Source organism: Camelus ferus, chromosome 6, assembly GCF_009834535.1.
Source record: "Camelus ferus isolate YT-003-E chromosome 6, BCGSAC_Cfer_1.0, whole genome shotgun sequence".
Classification (NCBI taxonomy): domain Eukaryota; kingdom Metazoa; phylum Chordata; class Mammalia; order Artiodactyla; family Camelidae; genus Camelus; species Camelus ferus.
In genome coordinates this window covers 39,108,737-39,125,289 of record NC_045701.1, presented here as the reverse complement: position 1 = coordinate 39,125,289, position 16,553 = coordinate 39,108,737, and the positions used below count along the sequence as shown (strand labels likewise).

Here is a 16,553-nt window from a genome sequence, read left to right as displayed (position 1 = left end):
CTCACCAGACCCGTATCAGAAGGCAGGCCTGGAAGAGGGGCCGACATGCTTGACATTCAGCTGAACCTGGGACTGTTATTGCTTAGAAAGAATCCACAAAGGAGACACATTTGTTTTGGAATCATAGGAAACTGAGATCAAAAGAGAACTCTCAGGTCATGGGCTCCCCATTTCCTGCCTGTCTTTTATGTCACTGCTCTGTTTTGGTTTTTTTCTTTCGGGTGCTGTTCATCCTAGCCTTCAGTTTCTTCACAGATGACCCTGTATGGAATTATTCCACATGTAATGTCACTGGTGAGGCTGCTTTACGTCTGGAGGAGTCTTGCCCACAGCCATTCGATGGCTGGCCTTTCTGATGCAGAGCCAGGTTCTGATTACTGGGTTCTACCATACCTCTCCCCTCGCCTGCCCACCTGTTTCCACATCAGAACCCTCTCACCTGCATAGTCGCTATGGCTTAATTCCTATACATGGCTTTTAGAGCTCATCTTTTTTATCCATGTTTCTTCAATGATTTCTGCTATTTGTTTTTTAATTCCTCCTGCTTTACCTCTCAGCGCTCAATGATGAGATTGTTTTAGCAAACTTGTTTTTCCCTTAAATATAATTCGTCACTCCATAGTTAGTGATGGCAGTTTACCTCATGGATTTCAAAGCACATTTCAAAAAAAAGTAATCTTAACCATCCAACAAACTCTCATCCACAGAAACAGTCTTGAATAGCTAAGCTCTCCCAAAGCTAATTGGTTATGGCACTGCTGATATTAGACATGAAAATGTATTTGTTAAGCATCTATTAACATGGGCTTACCAAGCCCCACATAAAACAAGTTAGTTTTAGTGCAAGGTCATTAGGAGTTTGAAATCTACTGAAATCTAGGATTATCCAAACGTATGGCTAGTTAGAAGAAAATACAGTATTTTACTGGCTATCTATTGATGTGAAATGTGTAACACAGCAGATTTGGGCTGCTCTCTGTCTGATACATTGATTTTTTTTTTTTGTTGGGGAAGAAGGGAATCACCACCTACCCTATGGTCAACTCATGGGGCTTAATTGGACCCGACCCATGCCCTCCATCTTCTCACACACAAATGAACAAATGTACGCTTACACACACATGCACACGCACACTCACTCACTCACTCCCTTGGGAGCGCGAGGGGGCACCTGCCTCTGGCCTCGTCATTTAGAACATTCTGAATGTTTCTGGAATGGGAATGTGATAAAACTTTTCAGTGAGACTCAGTCATAGGACTCTTGTCCTTCCAATGGAGTTACTGAGATGGCACATAAGCGTGGAACTATTGATGGCAATCTTGCCAACTCTTACAAAGCAACATAGAGGAAAATAAATCCAAAAGATGAAGAGAGAAATCAAATCCTAATGGCATCCTTTGAAAGCCAGCAGAGGTCAGATCTTTATGAAAACCAGTTTTCCTCCCATACTTCCCTATTATATGTGTCAATACATATCTGCTTTGGTTAAGCCAGTTTGATTTAGGTTCCTGCCACTTGCAACTCTGAGTCCCTATTAATATATGTAGTTTGCCAATACCCAGTTTGACCAGCCTTTTATACCCATCTTTTGCATTCCAGCACTTGCCGAATGAGATCTACATATCACTGGCTTCAGAATCACCTGGAATGTTTAGAAAACACAGATTCTTAAACTGTACCCCAATCTTCTTAATCAGAATCTAGAAAGGTGAGGCTTAGGAACCTCATGTTTTTCCAGTTACCTCTGGTGATTTTATGCACATTAAATTTTGAAAAACACGACTGAAGCCATAACTTTTGATTATATCAACTCAGATCAACCCGTTTTTATCAAATTGACTTGTGAGTTCAGTCAAATGGCAATTCTTTTCAAATAACTGATCATCAGATTTTTAAATGTCAGCATTGATGTAGATAGAAAAATAGCAAATACTTAAGGGCACATGTGAAAGAACTGTCATGGGACTTAACATGTTTAAATAACTGTAAAAGGTCCTTGTCACATTTGACCTGTAATGTAAGTGACTGTTAGAAGAAGCAGATAAGAAAGGAGGGGAAAATTAAGTAACTTTATCTTCAGCAGGTGCAGGAATCAGGATAAACCACAGCAGAAACATGACTATGCAGTGTTTTTGTTCTTTCAGTTGTTGAATGAACTTTCCACCTTTCCAATATGGCATCAATTCCCCACATTTGAATAATTCCTCATTTCCCAGAGACAATTGGTACGACAAAATATTCTTTGTTTGTGAGGACCATATGGGTCCCTCTGCTTCTCTGGATCTTTTCTATTACATTTAAATGCATATATGTTTAATTTGTTAAGTTAATTTGAAGCAGATAACTTGAAAGTCAAGAAATTCACTTCCAAATCAGTTTCAGAGGAGGTGGAAGATCTGAAGCGAAATCAATATGAATCTCTGAAATGGTCAATAAACACACTGTGGTATACGTTCAGTGAAAAAAAGTGGAAAGGAATATTAATATATTTAACTATACTGATCAATCTAAGAAACATTAGGCTAAGTTGAAATAATTCAAACACAACAGAGTGCATACTGTGTAGTTCCTATATGAAATTCTAGCAGAGACAAAACTACAGTAAGATAAAGCAGTCAGACGTTGCCTAGGGCTGGGCATCAGAAGGCCTCTCTGACAAAGAGGCACGAGAGAACTTTTGAGGGTGATGGAATTGTTCTGTTTCTTGGTGGAGGTCGTATGACGGTATATATCTCACCACAAATGAGTGAACGGTACTGTACGTGAACTCAATAAGACTGTTACTAAAAATGTGAAATTTACATGGAGTGTGAACAGACTGTATCAGAATAGGGTAAGTAGAACCCAAAGAATAGTTGCAGGGAGTAATGGCCTGAAGTCTACGGGAAACCGTCCACAGCATGGAGATGCAGGCAGATCCCAGCACAGGGAGGACCTGGGGGGCTAAGGGGGAGGAGAGGGTATCTCTCATTCTAGAGTGGCAGCTTCCTCACTTGCCTGTGTTTATGATGCTTGCTGGCTTCAGTGCCACAAGGGACTCAAGCCAGAGGAGGCTCAGAGCTCTACCTACAGGTGACTAAGGGAGGATTGAGAGCTTTTGAATTAGCTTACTGATATAACACAGCGACATAGGAGGTAGGGGCCAGGAAGGGCTGTTAATAGGTGAGAGTTTGCCCACAGAGAGGCATCCCAGTGTAGGCGTCTGCACTGTGCAGCTAAGAGATGTACTTGGAAGGGAGAGGACACTTCCTAGTCTAGAGGACATTGGTCTAGAGACCAATGACCTTTCGTTATGGGCTAGTCTCCTTGGAATTATTTTAAAGATGTCACCAGGTTATTTGCCCAAGAAACAAGTTCTAAACAGCTTACAACTGAAAAACTGAAGGATGCTAGTAAACATCCATTGAATTAGAAAGTTGTCCTCTGGGAGGAGAAAAGCTTTGTAAAAGACAGGGGAAATTGTTTCTGAAAAATTGAGGGCATTTAGCAAGCAAGCTTGATTACAACTGCTTTACCCTAGACCTTCCCAATGAGATGCTTTTTTTTTTTTTTTTGAGAGTGCTTTCCCATAAATATCCTGTCTGCACACTGAGAGAACAACTGAATTCTGGCCATTTCGTGAACCCCTTAAAAATAATAGGGTGTCCCCATCAGTAGCATTTTATGAGCCAAAGGATGGCTTTGGACTGCCAAGTGGGATAACTTTTTATTTAAACCCTAATTTTCTCTTTCACTCATTTGCTGTCATAAAGCAAATGAAATTTGGCTTTTAAAAAAAGTGGTAACTCATGTAAAGAACTATTAGAGGGATTATTATAAATCCATAAATTACGTTAAATTAATAAAAAGCTCTTAGTGCCAATAAATAAGTCATGTCCTTATCTAGACGTATTCAAACTGGGCATCCATAAAAAAGCACAAAGAAATGAAAAGTTCAAATGGAAGAAGAATCGCTAGATGAATTACTTCATCCTAAATGTTGCAATTGGCTTCTTTTACAGGAACGATTTTTTTCCCAGAGGTGATAAACGCAGAACCTCATCAATCCAGCTCTTTACCCTTGGCGGGTACTTGTCTTTCCGTATGCAATTTTTTTTTTTTTTTTCTCTTTGGCTCCAGACAAAAACAGAGTATCTTCGTGATCCGGGATTTGTTTGAAGAGATTTCATCTGGAAAGAAGTCAAGCAGGGCACTCGCAGGGGAGCTTTCACAGATTACGACCTGTAATCTGGTTAATACTCCAAAACACAAAGATCTGAATGTTGGGATAAGACCACTTCATATGTGGCCATGTGCCCTCCCCTCCCCCCATTCGGTAGTCTCCCAGAGACTGAGAAGTCCCCAGCTTGCACACGCCGGCAGGGTAAAAGGGAAGATAACACAGATGTGATGCCATACATTTCAAGACAAGCAGAGGATGACCTCTAATATTAGGATTCTTTCATCCTGCTGTTACTGCCATAAGATTCAATGTCCTTTTTAGTTTAGGGTATCATATCCATGGTCTTTGATCAAGAGAGGGTATTGGGGTTGAATATAAGGCTTTATTTTCACTCAGAATCTTGGGCTAGTCCTTCACGTTTTAATTTTTCACTAAAACATTACATGAAATCAGCATTTAACTTTACATATCCATTTGGAGACCAGTAAATTTTAATTTGTCCCCTTTTAGGAACCATCTGCTGAAAGTAAATCTTTATAACATCCAAGTTAAATTGTGAAGATGTTTACCCTCTAAATACAATGAAGTTTCCAGGAGTTCCTCAATAGTATACTTTTTCTATACAAAATCCAAGATTAAAGTTTATTTCCCAACTCAAATTTGATGCCTGTTTGATTGTGTAGCTTACAAACAGCTTCCTAATGGCCATTTTAAAGTCCTAAGACATTATTTCTGTTTTGGAAAAAAGAACTATTTCTGAGGGACTAAATCACCAAGACAGGTTTTGTGCAGATAAGTCTTCCAACACGTTCACTTGCACACGGATGCCCTGTGTGCATGGGGTAAGACATCCCAGCAGTGATGCCACAGATAAGAAATACCAGACTTAAGAAGTCTACATGCAGGAAAAGTTATTGGAGGAAGCACAGCCCAAATCCATAGTTCCTAAGGGCAACATCCCTTTGTTCCCCTGTCATTTACGGGAAGCAACTTAGGTAGAGGAATACTTTGACAAACATACTAAGAGAGAAGTCGCTAGACCCCAGAAATAAATATCCAGCCATCTGCCCCTTTAAGGAGTCCTCATCCTCTGAATCTGTTGCCTACAATTCTGATGCCGCCAGGACAGAGAAGTGTGTGAGAAGTCAGTGATTGTTGCTACCAGACTAACATCAGAGTTCCTGATTCACCATGTGTGAAGTTTCTGCAGACTAGTTGGGGAACCCCATTGTATTTCTAAATATACCACCAAGAAAAGAGTAAATTTCAAAGAGTTGACTTACATACTAACTCTAAATTCTAACCCACTTGTAAATTGTGAGCTTCTGGGATTATTCTCCTGAGGTCAACTGTTTACCATATTGGTTGAGAAACTAAAGTTAGGCTAAGTAATTTTCTCAAAAGGTTCAGAGACCAAAATGCCTAGAAACTCCCAGACATACCTACTCTACAGATTATTCATCTCATTCATTTCAGCACATTCTTATGTTGTCCATACATGAGATTGTCAAAAAATGAGCCAAAGCATTGCTCTAAGAGAATTTTTTAATGTGAACATTAAAAAAAAAATCCTTTTGGGTAAGAAGACAGTAGATTTTAACTCTCCACTCCTCCAAGACTCAGTGGAAAGAATCAGTTCTAATACTACCTTTGCCATCCCACGCTGTTCAAATAAATCTATAAAACCTGGGTTTTGAATGTATAAAGCATGTAGAGAAAGAAAAGAAAATGGAAAAAGCGAGCTTTCGCTGAGAAGATGTACGGCTGATGTAGGCACTTTGGAAGTTTATTTGCCCAGTTTTCTCTATTTATTAACCCTGCTTCTCAATGCATTTTTACAAGGAGATTTTTAAAAACAGATTTATTTGAACAGGGAAACGCAGAATAAAATTTAAGATACAGTTAATACGATTCTGGGATGGAGCAAAGCGTTAATGCAAAGTGAACATACATTAGAGAACATGTAACCTTTCTCAGGATGAACTTCCCACATAAATCCTCTCCTTCCTCTGGAGCCTGGGAGACAAATATCTAGGCTGTCAAAATTGGAAAGCTTTTGATTCCAAGTAATAAGGGCCCTGGGGCAAGTGACATAATTTTTCTATACCACTGTCCTCATTTGTAAAATGAGCATAACAATACCTTATCCTATCACACTGTGAACACTAAAAAAAAAAATTTTTTTTTTGAGTTCCAGTTTTGTAGAGTTACCACTCTAAATTCAAAAACTGATGGGCCATTTGCCTGTGACTTTTAAAGGCCAGAGCTGGTGAGTTCTAGTTCTTTTGCATATCCAAACCTTTCTTTCCCATTCTTTTGATGAACACGTTCGTAAGCTTGGACATTTGTAGTGTGATCACAAGTTTACAATACCCGTCCAACACATCACTTCATTTGCTCCTCACACAGCTCTGTGAGGCAGATGTGATGTGTCCAGTGAGGAAACCGAATGCCGAAGAAGCTAGTATCTTGCCTGAACCTGGCGGCCTGGAAGCCGTGATGTTCAGCCTTGAACTTAGCTCTGCTGGGTCAAACTGCCCCGTGACCCGTGCAGGGCCATGGCTGGATGCAGCCGGTTCCTCATTAGCGTGAAGAAGGCTACGCTTGTCTTTATCCCTCTTGTTCTCAGAGCTCCCTTAAAACCCCCCAGAGTAATGTGAGTTCTCAGGAAGGGATATGTATATACAGCAAATGGAACACAAGTTCTGTCTTGGCAGCTGCAAAGGTGTGTACAGCTCAACTAAGAATTGCTCGTCACTAGTCCTTTATCTGATTTTTTCCAAATACTCTTTTCCAAACAATCAAGCAGGGGATGGGAGCAGGAGGGAATGAACATGAAAGAGATGCCAGTAATCACGGTGACGAACAGTCATAGGGGTAAAGTGACAGCTCAAGGCTTTACTGTTGTCATAAAAGTGGTGCAGTTTTAGAGCTTTAAGACGAGCAAATCTCTGGGGTCTCCGTCTTCCGGGGTTCTAATAACATTAGAAAGGGTGAGTTGGTATAAACAGTAACAAGATTTATGTTAGTGCAAACTGCTGACTATTGACTCTGATCCTGAAGAGAGAAGAAAAGAGAAAGCGAAACTAGACCGGATTCCTGTTATGTCCCTATTTATGGGAAAGTGGGAAACCGGACTGATTCTAGTGGGAAGGCAAGAGACAGATTCTGATGCCATAAGATGATAGTCAATAGAAATTAAATGGAAAAGAGACAATTGGAAAAAAAAAGCTGTAGCTTGGCTATTTTTCACCGAAGGTTTCTAACCACAGAAAGGGAATGACAGAGCGGGCTGGAAGGGCAACTGTATGCTCAGAGGAACAAAGGTTTTGAAATCCTACTTTGTGGGACAAAACATCTAACAAAAAAGGGCTTCAAGTAGAAGTTAAAACTAAATACTTTCATTCATGACTCATCTTTCAGTTGGTAAAATTTACCTGAAGAAAAAATCCAAGGTTTACCTCTTCCGCTTGGACTTGACTTTTTTATACCACAGTAAGTAAGCTATGAGGGGGTCCTACCTCCCCTAACTTCTTCCATTGTTTGTCAATAAAAGACTGAACCAGACTCTTCTTTTCAGTTTATTATCAGTTAGAAGAGGTACTTTCTTCTCTGCAGAAACTTCCCATTGGCTTTATGGTTATTTTTGAGCTATCACAAATATTTTGGCCTCATAGGTTTATGTTTACAATCTCATTAACTCAGCCAGATATTTTCAGCAACAGAGAAATGCTTCTTATTACAGTCTCTTAGATGGGAAGTCCGTCTTCCTAAAAACCATATGATTATAAAAACAAATATGTAGGAAAGGAATCTTTGGCCACAGGAGGGAACTTAGCCAAAGTACCATTGACAGATCTTAATAAAAGAAAAATCAAGCTTAAAAGAGAGAATTGAATACTTGAGCACAAGACCTGCTCCCATAATCTTGGAATTTTATGGTCTCCCTAAAGGAAAGAGTATGTGGTCTGTTAAATCAGGTCATAAAATATCTCCTTGAGACCTTAAAATGTAATGTGTCAGATGTTCAATCTATTCAGTGTGGGCCAATCGTAGAGCCAAGATGTCAGCTTCCCAATTTCAAGACAGGCCTTCTGGTGTTAAAGCCACAGTCTACAGCCTTCAGAGAAAGGATGGAAACTATAAAGCTGAGGACATTACAAACATTAGGATAGAAATATACTGCTGTATATTTACTAAATATACTTATTAAATATTTTGACTATCATATCTCTACATCTACTTTTCTGTAAAAGACTTGAAGGACACAAATTAACCTCTAAAGTGTCTATCTATGGAGACAGATTGCTAAGAGGCAGCTTTTACTTTCCATTTTGTACATTATTTGTATTTGATTATTTACAATGAGACTTTATTAATTTAGCAATTAATATAAAGTCAACACAGTGTTTTCTCTAAAGTATGTTCAAAGTATAAGATACATTAGAAATATATATCTGGTAGTCTCAGACGAGTTCAGCACACAGTTAAAACCAATTATTCTGGGATGATTTTGAGGCTAAAACAGAAATCATGATATTAGGAGGGTTACTTTTCTATTGACTAGGGCACTTCTGTAAATTCACTAATTCATCCTGATTTTTTTTAATTGCCCTAGAGATGCATTTAGAATCAAATAACCAGCAATATTTTCTGCTTCTGGAGAATAAATGATTACCCCAGGTAAGCAACTGACCCATTGCTAACGGTTCATCCCAACAGAAGAATATTTTAGAGTATCAGTTCTAGGGATATGTGTTGTAAAAAGACGTATTCTGATGGTTTGGCATCGGGAGCTCATGCTCATGATGTAGAAAAACAGCAAGATCTTAGCTTTTGAGCAAGATCTTTGACAAGCCTGTGCTACTTAGAGAGTTGGAATGCTCTGGGCACAGAACTAACTCTCTGTGTCCTAACATGCGCAGCCCCACACTAAACAAAGCATGGGCTTAAAGAGACATGTTTTCCATGAGAACAGAGACTAGGAACCAGACGGCAGTGAAGATTATTTGCAGATATTTTTAAAGTATATAGTAGAAACAAAGGAACCAGTGCTGAGTGGCTCAGGTGAGGAAGAAGGGAAAGGGGAGGGGACAGCACAGGGAAGGGGCATACAGGTCGGATGCTCAGAGTTGTTCTAACCAGTTTCATAAATCAAGTCACTTATGAAAGTATAAGAAGTAGAGGATCAAGTTCACAAAAGCCCAGACATCGCAGATTTGCAGAAGAGACATCCTCTCTAAAGAGACTGAACAAGGAGAAAAAGGGCAAGAAAGAGATACTTCATAAAGCCAGGCCTAAACTAATGCTTTTTGCCCTACACCTTCACATTTACACTTAACCTAAAAAGATTAAAATATCATAATAATTCTGAGATTTCTGGCTCTCAAGATTTCCATTATGACACATCAATAAAGCAAAGCAAGGTGACTGAGAAAGAACGGCCGGCTTTCATTTCCTGCTCATTTGAAGGTCACTTTTGGAGATAAAGATTATATTTTTGCAGAACCAGAGGATACACGAACATTTCTAGAAACTTGTAACATCAGATGTTCTGAACGAGCGAAGGAAAATGAATGATCCTATTAAGATACTTCTGACCATAAATCAGAGGTGTTAAGCTCTGACTGGCTAACTTCAGCTTCCCATTTGACTCATTTGAAAATGGAACTGATGTGAATATAGATTGAGGAAAGATGCTCGGTACCATTAGAGGTGGCTCATAAGCTACTACTCTCGGCTCTTAGATTGAAATACAGTGTGCCTAGCACCTGGAGACAAATATTTGCACCATTTCATTGTTAAGTGACTCTGCACGAGTGTTAGAAAAATGGATGCCGTGCTTGTAATACAAAAGAACTGCTCGTGTTAAAGCTCAGAGGCTCACAGGGGAGCGTGGAGAGCAATTCACTAATGTGGAGCACCTGGGAAGGGTGGTCTCATTCTCAGGCTTACCCCTCTGCCATTTGCAAAAGCATCTATTTCTCCCCTTGCACGGCTGTTACAATCTCCCTCCCCCTAATATTTTTAGTGACATTTTGCTTTGATCTTCTCATGAGCAATCCTTCAGCTGGAGAGATGTGGACCCATCTTCTGCTGTTCCTACTGAGCTCTTACTTTCCAGAGACTCTTACCCAGATAGCATTGTGGCATTCTGCCACTCACTCACACGCAAGTGATACAACCCTTCTGAGCCTCTCTTTTCCCATCTGTAAAAGCCAAATAACTCTTACCCCAGAGGCTTGTTTTGAGGCAAAGAATTGAATTTGTTAACATTTATGAAATACCTAGCACTTGATATGTGGCCAATAAATATTATCTTCCTTCTACTAAAAAGGTGTCATGGAGGTAAAGAGAAATTCCTTGACAACAAAAATCCCCACGGTTAAGTGACGCAAATAACTTTTTTTTCTGAAAACAATTAATGTATTTACCTTTGTTTTCCAGAGCTCCATGCAGTGTCAGGCATACGATAAGATACTCAATAATATTTGCTTCATAAACGCTGCTTTAAATGTCCTCTATAAAATGCAAACAAGTCAGCCATTTCAATGGTTAACCGAGGAGGGAAAAGCCGTCATAATAGTTTAAGAAATGTTATCAGGAGCATCCGAGATTGAGGCAAATGTTCGTGAGCTCAGTGAGAGCCTCTGACTGCCTCCCTTCTGAACACGGTGTGATGCCACACCACGTGCCACTAATCAACACAACTCACAGAGCGGAACATTAGAAACAGCTGCTTGAGGACTTGGTAAATATTACTTATACTTAAGTGTAAAATAGTGACATATATACTTGTATCTGCAAAGTGTAGAGCAGAGATACCGAGACACAATCTTTAAAAGAATCCAAATTAGTATCTTATATGTTCTAATATAACAAACATAGACATTACAATTAAGGAAGTCACATATGAAGGCAATTATATGGCTAATGATGAAAAAGCACCCTAAGAACTAAATAATGACTCAACCTATAAGTCATAATTTTATCATCTAAGCAGCCTCTTAAACTTTGAGAAATAGAACTAAATATTTTTCATACTTAGAGTTTAAGTGATAAATTATAGTCCTTTAATGCCAACACATTTTAAAGAAAGAAGAAAACTTATGGGAATAAAATTCTATAGTTTTTTTATAGACAATTTTTTGGGACAAGTCTATGAAATTCTAAAAGAAATACTTCAAATTAAGCAAGACGTCACTGAAAACCCACAGTGCATCTGAACTCAGTTGTTTTTTGTTTTTGTTTTTTTTGAGTAAATAAACGATCAAAACACAGTGTTATAGAATCTACTGTTTCTATCTACTTCCTGGAGAGGATACTTTAACTTTGTTTTGACATGTTTTTGGTGCTTCTAGAGATGACTTTTGCACCTAAGTACAAATATTGTAGTTTGTAAGGCTTTGGAAGTTATTTGTTTCTTCATTCAGTGACAAGCCAAGATTTCTTTTTCTGTTTTTTTTCCCCCTTCCCTCAGATAAATCCTTTTATTTATTTATGCTTCTCCATTTTGTTTGAAACAACCGCTGCCACCATCACCTTAATATAACTGACAGCCCTTCCCCCTCACCCTTCCTTGAGCTGGGAGGTGGACAATGGGGAAATGGCCCCCAGGGTGGGGCTGACCATAAGAGCCCCTGGGGGAGTAATGGAGCCTGAATCCCCTGCCCAGGGGACGGGTCACCTGCAGTGTATGAACGGGGGGGTAGTTAACAGATCTCTTGAACATTTTTTGTACCAACATATATATGCCCTTGGCCGTCAAGGGTCAGGAAGCATGTGGGGATGGGATTCTTAACAGCTCCTCTATGTCCCTGCCCAGCTCCGGTCTCATGAACTGAAGGCTGGAGAGCAAGAGGAGTGGAGAGGGTCGGGTGGCATGTCTCACACGCAGTACTGATTATTAATGGCTCTGGGATGGCCCCCTTCTTCTTCATTGCCCCCTAGTGGTAACTGCTGGAGCTGCACCATCAGGGTCACCCTCGGGGCCCCACAAGATCCAGGGCCTCCCTGGGCCTCCGTACCGGGTACTGTGGCCTCTTCCAATTCAGCCACGGGGACCAGCTCTTCCTGGGCCCCTCCACTGCCCATTCTCTTTCTTTTACCTCTCTTTGGCTGCTGCAGCTGTTGCCACTTCCGGCGCCCCCAATGCTTCTTCTAACCCAGGATATGGGGGGATCGGTCCATGAAGGGAGTTCAGGGGGCTGCCGTGGGTCACGGGAGATGCTGGGTTACACAGTCACTCGCTCCGAAGGGCATGACGGTGGAGGAGGCATCGGGATAGCATCGATCTCCCTCACACACCCCTGCATGGCTCCTGGCCCTGTTGTCGCTGGGAGGACAACGCACAGCTGACAAGGACAACATCGCTGGAGTCTCCAGACTCCAGAGGGATGGGGTGTATCAGGAAATGCTCGAGCATATCGAAAATAGACTGGAACCACAGTTGCTGAACCCATTCCTCATTCAGCGACAGACTCAGGTGCTTGGCTTTGCTCTCGAAGTTGAAAGTGAGGACGTATTCGCCCCACGTTGTCTCACTCAACAAAACACACGGGGCTGCTACCTCCGGCCAGCACTAGGTGGGCGGCCTTGAGTCAAAAGAGCATCCCGTGGAACCAGGGATACCCTGAGAGGGGCTGGTCCCCCTCATCTCCCTCTTGCTCCCCCTGGAACAGTAATGATGCTGCAGCTGTTTCTGAAGTGTCTAGGGGTGGGTAGGGGGCCAAGAAGGGATGAGTTGTCCCTGCTGGGGGGTCCCTCTTCAATGGGGACACAGGGGGGCCACTCTGGGGGAAGAAATTCCACTGAGTCAAAATGGGAGGTGGCAATGGAGGCGGAACTGGGGGAGAGAGATGCCGACGGGTTCTTTGAAGCCCCCATATGCCCCCTGTGACAGGCGATCTTTGCTCTCTCACTGGAGTCCAGCAGCAGCCCCTGGCTGGGCAGACACTCTTGAGTGATTCAGGCAGGGCAGCTCCTGGCTGTCTATATTCTCCCTTGTCAGCACTGGGTACAATGAGAGGATAGAACAGGGGGCCTGACCTCACTTGGTGGCTCAGGGAAGACTTCTCTGAGGAAAACAGCTGGATTCAAATATGTATGAAGATTACTGGTCAGTCATTCATGATGGAAAAAGCTAGACATGCATGCCAGTTTGCCAACCTTGTTTGAAAAACTGGGAAGAATCATTTTGTTTTGCAGTAAGTAGAAAGAAGGCCAGTGTTGCTAGAGAATGAAGGAGTGGGTCCCAGCCCTGACCAGCAAGCCTGACTTGGGGAGCTTTAAAAAATACCAGGGCCTGGGCCCCACCCCACAGATTTAGATATAATCATTCTGGGATGAGATTAGCCTATGGTATATATATATTTTAAGTTCCCCAGGTAATTCTAATGCATAGTCAAGATTTAGAACTCCTGCCTTAGAGTTAGAGGGAGTGAGGCTGGAGAAAAATCTTGGGGTTATACCACATAGTGCCTTGCATGCCTTGTTAAGGTTCTTGGTCTTTATACTCAGAGCAATAGGAAGCTTTGAAAGATCATGTGGAAAGTAGATATACAAATGTAATGATGTCTGACACAACCGATGGCTGCAATAATAGTAAACTATTAGCTTTAGCAATCTGGCTATGCTCTTTCATTCATTCAGTCATTTGTTTTTCCCTGTGGAAAAACAGCTTATTGAGATATTAATTTGTGCTTTTCCCTCTTACATTTATTTCTCTTTCACCATTTCCATCATGTAGTTTTCCTTGCCTCAGGGAAGAATTTGAAGCAAAAATTCTTACTGTGTTTTGCAAAAGTTTCCTATCATTGAAGAAATTATTTTAGGCATCCTGGTGTAGATGGGAAGAGATGGCAGTGCCTGCAAAGATCTGTGTTGAATGGGTCCAGGGGCTGTAGAAGACCTCATATGAGACTGGAGTGGGGACATGAGTAGCAAACTCATTTCAAGGGATGGTAAAGAGCTGATGAGCATACCCTTCCCCCCATCCAACTGTCAATGTTGTTTATGTTTCTTTTCCCCCCATCCATGCAGGGTTTGGGCTTAAGGTTGAGTTTACTGTGATTTAAAGAAAATGAAGATATGTGAGATATTTAAGATACTAAAGTTTTGGTTGCAGATTCACAATCTTTATATTACATTGGACCATATCCAGTGAGCACATGTGTATGACAGTCATCGTGATAGAGGCTATGAACAGAGTACTGTGCAAACTAGGTCCTAGCTAGAGCTTACAGCTCAGTGAGGAAGACAGACAATAAATAAACTTAGTCTGTAACAAAGAAAGAAGAAATGTGCAGGGATGGTGAATATGCAGAGATAGCCACACCAAGATGACATTTAAGCTGATAGCTGAAGGAACCAGAAGTGTCCAGGAAAGAGGGAGGCTGAGGAAACCTGAGTCGAAAATATATGGCCAGCTGGGCTGGCTGTGTTTTAACAAGCAAAGAGGAGAAGAGTAAGAGGTGTGGTTTTAAAATTAAGAGTGGGATCATGGAGGACCTGAGGTAGGAAATCTGAATTGTATTAAGTGTCATGGGAAGCCACTAAAAAGTTTTAATCAACGGACTAACATGATATAATTTTTAAATTAATTATTAAATATTTCTAATATACACAGGGACAAAGAATAAGCTAATTCTATCTTATCTACCACTTTTTAAAAAATAAATGTTAAAAGTATCTTTTTCAAGGTCTAAACTACAGATATATTTGAATCTCCTATTCCTTCCCCTCTTTTCCCAGAGGAAACCAGTAAGCTGAAGATTTTAAGACTTTTATTATAAATGTTATCAATAAAAATGTTTATAATAGTTGTGTGTTTTTGAATTTCACATTGATAGAATAATATCTGTGAATTGTTCACTTTGCTTTTTTGATTCATATTCGGTTTGGCAAGAATAAAAAGAAGACTCAAATTACTAAATACAAGAATGAAAGAGGATATATCACTATCAAGCTGATAAAAATAGAAAGAATTATAAGGGAATAATATGAACAATTGTATGCTAACAATTTAAGTAATCTAGATGAAGTAGACAAATTCCTAAAAAGATACAAACTACCAAAACTGACTCAAGAAGAAACAGAAAATCTCAAAAGAACTATAGCAAGTAAAGAGATTAAGTTAACAACAGAAAAACTTCCTACAAAGAAAATTCAGATAGTTTCACTGTGAATTCCACCAAACATATACAGAAGAATTAAGACCAGCCCTTCACAAACTCTTCCAAAAAATTAAATAGGAGGGAATGCTTCCCAACTCATTCTATGAGACCAACATTATCCTGATACCAAAACTATGCAAAGACATTGCAAGAAATGAAAACTGTAAATCAATATTCTTTATGAATATAGATGCAAAAATCCTCAGCAAAGTATGAGCAAACTGAACACAGCAGCATACAAAATGATTATACACCATGATCAAGTGGGATTTATCCCAGAAATGCAAGGTTGATTTAACATATAAAACTCAATCAATAAAATATTAATAGAATCAAAGGCAAAAACCATATAATAATCTCAATGTATTCAGAATAGGCATTTGACAAAATCCAACTTCCTTTCATGATAAAAGCATTCAACAGACTAAGGCTAGAAGGGAACTTCCTCAACCTGACAAAGGCTGTCTATTAAAAAATCCACAGACAATATCATACTTAATGGTGAAAGACTGAATGCTTTCTCCCAAGATCAGAAACAAGGCAAGGATGTTTGCTTTTGTCACTTCTATTCGACATTTTCCTGGAGGTTATAGTCAGGAAAACTAGTCAAGGAAGACAGAAAGACAGGAAGGAAGGAAAGAAGGAGGGAACGAAGGCAGGAAATAAGGAAGGTGGGAAGGAAAGAAGGTGAAAGGGGAAAGGAAGAAGTGAAACAATCTTTATTCAGAGATGACATGATCTTGTATATAGAAGATCCTAAAGAATCCATAAACACACAAAAAAACTATTAGAACTAAGAAAAGAATTCAGTAAAGTTCCAGAATGTGAGATCAATATATAAAAATCAATATTTCTATATACATAGGCTATAAAATTTTTTAAACTAAATTAAAAAAATATTTCAATTGACAACATCAAAATAAATTTAACAAAATAGTGCAAGATGTATACACTGAAAATTATGAAATGTTGAAAGAAATTAAAAACCTAAATAAATGGAAAGATACCCACATGCACAGAATGGAAGACTTAATACTCTTAAGTTAGCAATATTTCCCAAATTCATCCACAGATTCAATGTAATCTCTGTCAAAATTCCAGCTGCCTTTATTATTTCTTTGAGATATTTAAAATGATATTAAAATTTGTATGAAATGCAAGAGACCAATAGCCAAAAACAATCTTTAAAAAGAAGTAAAACATTGAAAGTCTCACA

The 16,553-nt window shown here is 39.8% G+C and overlaps 1 pseudogene; it reads right to left on the bottom strand.

Moving 5' to 3' along the window:
- Positions 1 to 12,310: 12,310 nt before the first annotated feature.
- Positions 12,311 to 14,349, bottom strand: LOC102517331 (annotated as a pseudogene).
- Between the last annotated feature and the right edge of the window lie 2,204 nt (positions 14,350 to 16,553).